The following is a 10047-nucleotide window of genomic DNA, read 5'->3' as shown; positions in this document are numbered from 1 at the left end:
CTACAGTGGGAGACCTCTCACATGCTGACTTTACACGTCTTATAACTGAGTTGGTATCCTGAATGCCCACTGGGTCAGTGTAATCCACTTCCCACAATGCAGACACCCTCACATATGCTTCTACAGACATCTCCAAGAATGCATGGATCATGCAATCACAAATGGAACCATGACCCTCTCCACCAAGGGCAGGCGTCCTGTCTGGTGGACCCCAGCATTGAACAACTTGTATAACAACAGATGGTAGCTACTGCATGGCAGAGCATACTTCCATAGAGCTACGGCATATCTCATCAGCAGTAGTAGACAGATGGGTTTTGTTGTACAAACATGCAAGGCCAACAATGAGAGGGACATCGCTATGGTCACTACAGATAACCACAAGGCCTTCCTCTGCTATGTTACACACCTGGGTGGGAACCCTCAGTTGTGTTCACAGTTAGTTCACAGTGACCTACGCTACACTGAACACACAGATAATGCCAACAGTCTGGCAGACAGGTTCAGTGCAGGTTTCTACGCTCCCTCACCCACGCATGTGGAATTACTTATCCCAGCTGACTGTAACCTCCCTGTCAACTCGGATGTCCAGCTGGGAACCACCCTCAGTGGAGCTGTAAACACAGCAGCAATGGGACCCAACGGTATTGCAGGTTGCATGCTACGTGAACTGCAAGAGGAGCTACACATGCACATTACATGCTATTCAGCCGTAGCCTTACTACAGCATATGTACCTGGACACTGGCATACAGCAACAGTAGTCCCACTCCACACAGGAGGCACCTCTACAGACCCTGGTAACTACCGCCCCATACGCTTAACCAGCCTGGTCTGCAACACTATGGAAAGGATCATTATGGTACCCATACACAGAGACATTGGGGACTTAGACACTTGATCTCACCCGGTTTGGCTTTGTAGAGGGCAGATCCTGCCTTATGAACCTGGTTGACCTTTACAAATCAGTCACTATAGCCATTGCTGAGGGCATAGCGGTCCATACAGCCTACCTGGACTTGCCTACAGCATTCGACACAATACCGCACTCTGCCATCATAGACATAATCAACAGCTAACATGTAAATCCATATGTCACATGATGGGTTGCAAACCAGCTAACGGATAGAAACCCTATAGTCAACCTCACTGGTGCCATGTCAGACTCAGAGCCAGTCACATGTGGTGTCCCACAGGGCTCTGTCCTGGGACTACTCATGTTCGGCATATCATTCTCAGATGTGGAAGCAGACATGGGAGGGTAGTGGCTGACAATGTTCAAAGATGACTGCATACTAGGCGCCATATGCAATACACCTGCTGACACATACATCCTACTGACAGGCCTCACGGACACCAACTGGTGGCGGAGTCATGGCCTGACACTGCATGCCATGTAATGTATACTCATACCCTTTTGGACGGACAAGGTACCTACATATTATCACATAGACAATAACCCACTGAGTACAGACAAAGTAATCGGAGACCTGGTGACACTGTGCAATGCTGACCTCTCATTTGACACCCACGTTGCCAAAGTGGTTGGATGGACTTCCTACCTTGCCCACCGTATCATGAAGGGATTCACATCCACATCAAAAGGGATCATTGTACCCTTATACTCCTCCCTTATCAGGCCCATGACTGTGTACTATGCCCCATTTGGTATGTACCTCACCTGGCACTTGCAACAGCTAGGGGGACCCCATGAGTACATCACCAGGTGGATCAAGGGTCTGCAACAACTGTCATATGCTGCCAGACTAACGTAACTCATGCTCTATTCCATAGCATACTGCCTACGTAGAGGTGATCTGTGCCTGATGTAGTAGGCCATGTCCAATCTGGTAGTGATGGACATGTTCCACCTCATACAATCCAAATCCATCAGAAGCACAACAGCTATGGATTTAAACCTCAGCACACATATGAATAGGACATGCTGTAGGGACAGATCTATCACTAAGAGGCTTCCCATACTGTGGAACAGGATCCCAGTTCATGTTAGGCAGAGATGCTCACTGACACTCTTCATGTGCATTCTTGACAAGTGGATGGGAGATCATAGGTTTACAGCAGGGGTCTTCTATGTGTCACTACTAGACAGAGGCACAGTACACTAATGCTATTATGTAGGGGGTCTTCACTCTGTCCCTACTATACAGAGGCGCAGGTTTCTAAATCTATTCTATACACTGTCTGCAGATAGCCTAGTACTATACTATGCCACTGTGAAACTATTTCTGTCTATGTATTTCTACATCCCTGTCTATCTATGTATACACATATGCATAATATATATATATATATATATATATATATATAGATATATATATATATATACATACATATCTCGATATACATACGTATACACATGTTTTATATATACATATATATATATATATATATATATATATATATATATATATATATACTCCTTTTTAGGTCCACATATGTATACACACAGTAACGTACTGCTGAACACCCATTACTGTACCACCTACTTGTACATTGCACTACAACCTACATTGCTATGTGCACATAGCTACCATCACATACATATGTATGTGGAGCCTTCAGTGACAGTTTCAGTATGTCCCCGTCCCTATGCACATCCTCATATACACAGATACAGACCAATAACACATCCGGAGGGTTCACAGTATGTAGAGAATTATTAGTAGTACTTTACATTACCTGTGTTTGTTGCAGCTGTTTGTGTAGGCTTGCAGTTGCTTGGCCTGCTGTCTGCCTCTTTGCCTTGATGTTTCTGGTTTGTTATTTCTTTCTCTTTCTTTCTTTTTTTTTTTTTTTTTTGGTTTTCTCTCTCTCTCTCTCTCTCTCTCCCTATCTCTCTGTACCTCCAGCGGGTGCAATGACAGTATTGCATGTGTGGACTGGGAGTACAGGATGCTTTTGTAGGTATCTGCACATGTCCATGTGATGGCCTCTGCACAAATTGTTAGCCAGCATTTACTAATTGCATGCAGCCTGTTGTGTAGTGATTGCAGTTCTCACTGTGATTACAGGCCTGTGCTATAAAAAGGTCTGTTAGGTAGGTGTAGCCCTTTCAGATTATCAGGGTGGGGACCATGCTGGTTTGCTGTGGACACTGTTCTGTGAGTGTAAGGGTTGGTATGTCTCTCATATTTCAGGCTGTGTTGTAGACACTGCAATGCATGTTGTTCTGTAAGCTACTGTTAGTACATTTGGCAGGGTGTCAGTGGGGCACAGTTGACATTTGTTTTCACATCAGGGACATCCCTGTAACTCAGTCACAGTTGCTATGTCTGCACTCTTAACTATTCAACTATGGCTGTGCTTATCCTGCTCTGAGTATGTGTGTGGCTTGCCAGATGCTACTGTGACATTATTACCTAGTAGCTACCAACTAGCATGACTGTTTCTCAGCACACAGTACTATTTTACAAATCCACTAGATTTGACAGTAAATATACATGGCATGCTTTGTGTGCTAGACTTGTATATTCCTTTAAATTAATTCCTACTATTTTATGATATATTTCTTTCAGCACAATGTTCTTGTATAGCACTCATGGCTTAGTGGTAAGTCATGCAGACTAGTGTTTCCAAGGTCCTGGGTTCGAGACTGAGGGAGGTATTTTATTTTGCTGCTGAGAAAACTACAGGCCTTGTCATTCAGAGTGACTAAGGCACTTTTAAGCAGTTGTAAGCGGGTTAGCGCTGGTTTGCGCAGAGGTCACGCATGCGCACTGCCACTTAGCTTCACGCACACACGCTTAGCTAAGCGCACAGAAGTGCACACCTGCTTACTACTGCTTAAAAGTGCTTACTCTCGCGCACACCCATGCTATTTTCTTTGAAAGAAAAGAAAATGGGGAGATAGGAAAGTGGTGAAAAAGGGGTCACAAAGAGAGTAGGACAGTAGGGAAACAAGCTCGGATTTTGCAGGAGGGATGTAGGTAAGGCCCATAGCTGCCCATTTCTTCATTAGCAACAGCTGTGCATATGTTTGTAATTTGGTGTGACATTTGAAACCTTCCACCCCTGAGAGAGGTGTAAGGACAACAATAATACTTGTTGTACAGCCAATTGTAATTGACAGTTTACATGTCTAGCAGACATGTGTGCAAAATGGGCAGCTATGTATGGGGCGTAATTTTTTTGTGGGTACAGAGTGCCCTTTTTTTTTTTTTTCAGGTGAGAGTGGTATGTCAGGTATAGGAAGTCGGTATAGCTGGGGAGGTAGGTTGGGTAGGTTAACAGACAAGACAAACAAGACGCATACAGGGGCAGTGTATGACACATGTGGGGGGGGGTTACACAATTGATGGGGACGGAAGTTTGGATATCTCGAGCCCATGAGCCCACAGATGGCAACAGTGGAACTGAGATCCCCACCCATGGGCAGTTGCCACTGTGCCTTCACTGCCCAGGACAGGGCTGTGCTGGGGGCTGTGTAGGCCGGGCAGCAGGCACACCCATGAGTTGTGCCACCCGTGCCTCAAGCTGGCGTAGGGGCCCAAGCACAGTGTGCCGGATCTCCCTACGCACCACAGTCCGGACACTACGGAGGGTAAGTGGATGTTCTCCTCCAGCCACGCTTGCAGAGGGGGGACAAGCCCCATCCCCTGCAGCGCTTCCACCTGCAGGTGGCACAGGGCCACCGGAGGAGGGTCCAGCCAGGGTACTTCTGCCAGGTGCACTCGCCAGCTGAGGTGGGAGAGGTGGGTCCGCTGGAACCCGCCTTCCCTGTCGTCCTATGTTTTGCATTATGTTATGACAGTTTGGGTTAGTAACGTACAATACCATTCACAATTAGTTGTAACAGCATGCATTAGTATTCCCATTAACCAAACACCCATATATTCAAGCCATTGAACAGCAAGCATAACACATGCATAATTTGAACAGCAATACACAATCCAACAACATGCAGGGTTGATTGATGGCAAAAGACCATCAGGTTTGGATGTATGAACAGGGAAGATGCATCAACGTACATGCAAATATGTATGAACCAACAGGACAAATGTTCAGGGGTGTTAATTGTGATTGCACATACCAATTTCACGTGGAATGGATTATATGTGGTTATAGGGTAGGGTGAAGAAATATTTAATTAACAACTTCAAATACCAATACATATGCTGTACATTTCTACTAGCTGCAGATATATACACACTACAGTTCTGCCTACAGTTTCCTATGTGATAACTACTTCAGGTTGGTGATAGGAATGTTACTGCTACATCAATATACATTTCATTTTTATTCATACACATTCATATCTGGCTCTGTTCAGATACATCATCCTGCTACATTTGCTTTATATAGCTATAGACAACTGTGGATGTTTGGTATTTTAGACAACCATACTATCTGCATATTTCAGACTGAGAGCAACATATCCAGATTTTGGGACACACACTCCAGCTGCAGTACTGTTTTCAACACATGTTACTGTTTGGTTCTGCCTGTCACATTCATTTCATTCTGTACTGACTGCAGTATACTTTATTCAGGAGTTATTACTACTTTATTGGTGGATTCATACCTCTTTCTCACACTCTCTCTCACATGTTTTATTTTTACAATTCAGGATGGTACTTAATTCTAGGCTTTATTGACGTTTTGCCTGTAGTTATAACAATCCTTTCCAACAGTCTCACTTATGTCATGTTTCTGAATTTCAACAGGGATATATTTCACACATGTGCTTTACTCAGCTTCTGCAGCTGTACTTTTCAGCCTGCTGCAGGTTATGTACTATTATATTACAGGTGGGACATCTTTATTTCAGACTTGTTTCATTTTTATGTTTGGATTACAGGCTGCATCACACTTTTGTAATCAAGCAATACTTGCAAACCCTCTTACACTGTTACTTGCACATTTTATTAATTAGTGAGTACACTGCACTCTTTTGCTAACTGTCATACTTATATATTTATTTACAGTTACAGGGAGAGAATTACTGACCTGCCTGGTGGCGCAACTGCACCAGCCTATCGCCATAGGCTCGACGGTTCGCAGAACGGACACCTGCAGCTGTAATATAAATAAAGTAATATTGGAATACACATCTCCATAATATCAGTTAGGTTAATTTCTTACATAAATAATTACATGTAACTTACTCAGTAGTGGGGCGTTGGGCATTTGCCGGGCCTCCTGGATCCAACGGTTCAGTTGGTCCTGCTTCTGTCTCTTCAGGTCCGCATGGTGGTGACAGACCTGCTCACCAGTCCTTGGTATTCCTGTGGCACTGGTGAGATCATGTGCCAACCGGTCCCGCGCCTCAGCCCTATATGCTCCCCACAGGACCTGGCCCTGCATGAGTTGGGCCTCATGATTATGGACGAGGAGCCAAACCATATATTTGGACTCCTCAACACCCCACCTCTGTGCTCGGAAGCAACTACCCTCACCTACACCTGACATCCTGGCTGCAAGTCGGTCCTACAATCGGTTATGCTGTGTATTCCCGCCTATGGGGCTTATGTATGCCGTTTTTCCCGCACTTATCTGTGATTGGCCATTTTGGAATTGTATCAGCTTCACAAAACCTGCTTTGTCATGCTCCTCTTTCTGTTCATTCCTATATATATGCTATTACTGCATTTCTAAGTGCAATTGTCATGGCTTAGTGGTTCAGTACTTTGACTGTGGTGCATGGTATCCTGGGTTCGAACCTGACCATTGCTTTTTATATTTTATGACTGTCTACACAGGCTAGGAGGTGTGTCTGTGTAAAGGCAGTTTTGATACAGCTTGCTCAATGTTGCCCGTCGGTTAGCTTGTTGGCGCGGTGCACAGCTCCATGCAAACGGATCACGCTGGTTTACGCGTGGTTTGGCTGTCAGCACGCACATTACGCTCATCTCAACTACAGGCACACAGTTTCAGAGTGTTAAAACTCTGCTCAACCCCGGGCACTCATTTTACACCTATTAAACCACTGCTCACCTACGGGCACTCATTTTACACCTGTTAAAATGCTGCTCACCTACGGGCACTCATTTTACACCTGTTAAAACACTGCTCACCTACAAGCAGATATCCTCAACTTGTTAGACTGTAGCTCAGCTATGGGCACATCTCACATTTTTTTTTTATTTTTTTATCTCACATTTCTTCAAAATACATGGCCCATTTCATGACATTTTACATAAAATATAATTTTATATATGTACATATATGTCAGGGACTTGTTTCGTGCTTATTTCACTAAAAATAAAAATTGATGTTGTGGGGGCTCGAACCATGACTGCCTCCTCTTCAGCCAACATCTCTACCACTACGCTATTGCTTCTTGGCTTACTTTGCATATTTAGTTCTTATATGCTTTTCCACTGACTGCTAACTGTGGCTAAGCGCCAGGCATGCCCGCGCAAATGAGCGCACTCACAGGCAAACATCTTTACAACTTATAAAAAAAATTATTAGATGTTCATTTCTACATTTTATGTTCATAGTCTGTGGGGGCATGTGTTGTGTTGTGTTTATTCACTTTTACACGGACTCTGTCATGGGGGTTTACTTTCGGGACTTTTACTCTTCTGGGGTGTCCGTTTGCAGGGCTCGCCCTACGGACACGCCCCCTACTGTCTTACATGGACCGTGTTAGCCTTAGGTGTGATTCAGCATGCTCTCATGCATATGCATGACATGCTGACGTCACACCGTTTAACTGCAGCCTCCGTGTAAGCCTTGTAACTCTTACACAGAGGCTTCGTGAATCCTGCAGATTATCTTTTCCTGTACCAATGTGTTTAGAAGATCTTGGTATTAAAACAGTTATTCAGGATAACTGGAAAATAATTTTAGGGAAGCAGGATTTAGCTAAAGTTTTAGGATCACAGTCACAGTTTGTTTATAAATAAATAATAAAAAAAACAATTTGAAACAGATTTTGGAACGAACACACATTAAAGTAGATGTTCCTGTTAGAATGCTGTGTGGTACCATTTCTTGTCATGCCTGCAAATTTTGCAGCTATATTAATGCCACTAGCATTTCTTTAAGCACTGCGGGTTTAACTTAATATCTAAAGATAGATATAGTTGCAAATGTAAAGGAATTATTTAGCTTCCTGCACAAATTTTGACTGTTTTTATATAGGGAAGACAGTACGCAAGCTAAGTGAAAACATTTTTGTGAACATGTTCAGACTGTTAAAAAAAAGATGTTACCAGTGCATTAGCTAAGCATAGTTTGGTGTGTACTGATTTCCGTAAATGTTTGTTTTTGGTAGTAGAAAAGGTAGACACAAATTTGTCGGGAGCTTCAATTTCCTAGAAAAACAAGAGTTGAAATGGCAAATGTTTCTATGGGCAGATCACCCACCTTGACTCAATGAAATGATTTCTGTCAAAAGTCTGTTGAAATATAGGATTATTTACACAATCAATTTGGTTTTTACACTGTTTTTTTAAATCCTGAAGGTGTTTTAAAGTGGTTAACATTTCACTTCCAATTAGGAAGCTCAGAAAATGTGTTAACTTTTTAAAGTTTCTGACTGGTTGAAATTAATTTGATCTTTATTCTGTGGAATAGTTCCATAGACAGAGTGGAGGAATTTGTTAAGTATCTGAATTGCACTACCAGTTTCTTAAAATTTACTCACACAAGTAACCCCTTGTCCATTAGTTACCTTGACAGTCAGATTTTCAAAACTCCAAGTGGTTTTACATCTACCTATCTACTATTGAGACTACCTCATTAGGGTGTTGAACATTGCTACTTATGACCAGAGATCAGTGTTGTTACTCTGTTCTGGTCCTGCTGTAGCTCAGCATTCAACAGTGTTGACCATGCCTGATCTACTCTTACACTGTTACTGTTTACCCTCTACAATCCATGAGTAGTTTGCCTCCTACCTGTCAGGTTGTACCATGTTTTGAGACTAAACTCTTCTGACTCTCAACATTTGAACTGAAGAGTATTGTGGGATTCAGTATTGAACCTTTTGTTTTTTACCAGTGTCTATGCTTCTCTTTGGGGATCTTATAAGAAGGATAAGTTTAGTGTTTAATTTCTGTTAGTGACACCAAACTTTATCTTCTTTTTCTTCACGGTCATATGGTGAGTGTGTATTCCATCATAGATAACATTGAGGCTATTCACCAGTAGTTTGCTGCAATCTTGTTGAAGCTACTCATGTCCAAGACTGAGTTCATGGTTATTCATGCTGTCTGAGATATTCTTTAGGTTTGCCACTTCCTACATTTATTCTGCCTGGTAGAAATAGACTTTAGTTTCTTAAAAGATGCATGATCTTAGCATTATCCTGGATAACCAACCAATATTTAGGAGCTAGATATGCGCCATGGTTTCTAGAACATTTCCACAATCAGGCACTGAATATTTCAAAACGAACCCTGTCTAGTTCATTTCCTGGTATTCTAACCAAACTAGTGGAATGACTTTTCCTAAGACTTCCTGCCACTGAGATAAATTAATACAGCTAGACAAAAATCTGCATGTGGATACTTGCCTGATACATCATGTAACCAGCATATTACACCTGGGATGTAAGATCTCCACTGGCTTCCTGTTCAGTATTGCGTTGTTTTTAAGATATTGGTACTGGTGTGTGTATCCCTATGTGACCTATGTCCTTATCTGAAACATTTTATTGTGTATTATTGCCAATCTTGGGTATTGCTATTAGCATCTCAGGGGTATTAATAGTTCCCCAGCAGTATTTGAAAACAACTGGTGTTCATTTGATTATCAGGTGCAATGTTTGTGGAACCTATTACTTGGTGGCTTTGAGATTGTTCCCCTCTGGCCTGTTTTAGGAGATATCTTAAGGGTATCTGTTTGATTTGTTTTTAATGAAAAATTTTTGGACTAGTCTTTGATTCTCATTTAATGATTTTTCATCCATTGTATTTAACTATGTTACTGTTTAAAGCATAAACTTGTAATTTATTTTTTTTTACTTTTTTGTATTTGGTATGCATACATCTCTAGTCCTTTGTACCAGAGCACGTGAAGTTGGAGTTGTGGACATTTCCTAGATATATAAATGTGGGACTTTTCTTCTGCAGCAGAA

This window comes from Protopterus annectens, chromosome 3.part1 (genome assembly GCF_019279795.1).
Source record: "Protopterus annectens isolate FY-2018-M chromosome 3.part1, PAN1.0, whole genome shotgun sequence".
NCBI lineage: Eukaryota > Metazoa > Chordata > Ceratodontiformes > Protopteridae > Protopterus > Protopterus annectens.
Note: the sequence above shows the minus strand (reverse complement) of the source record.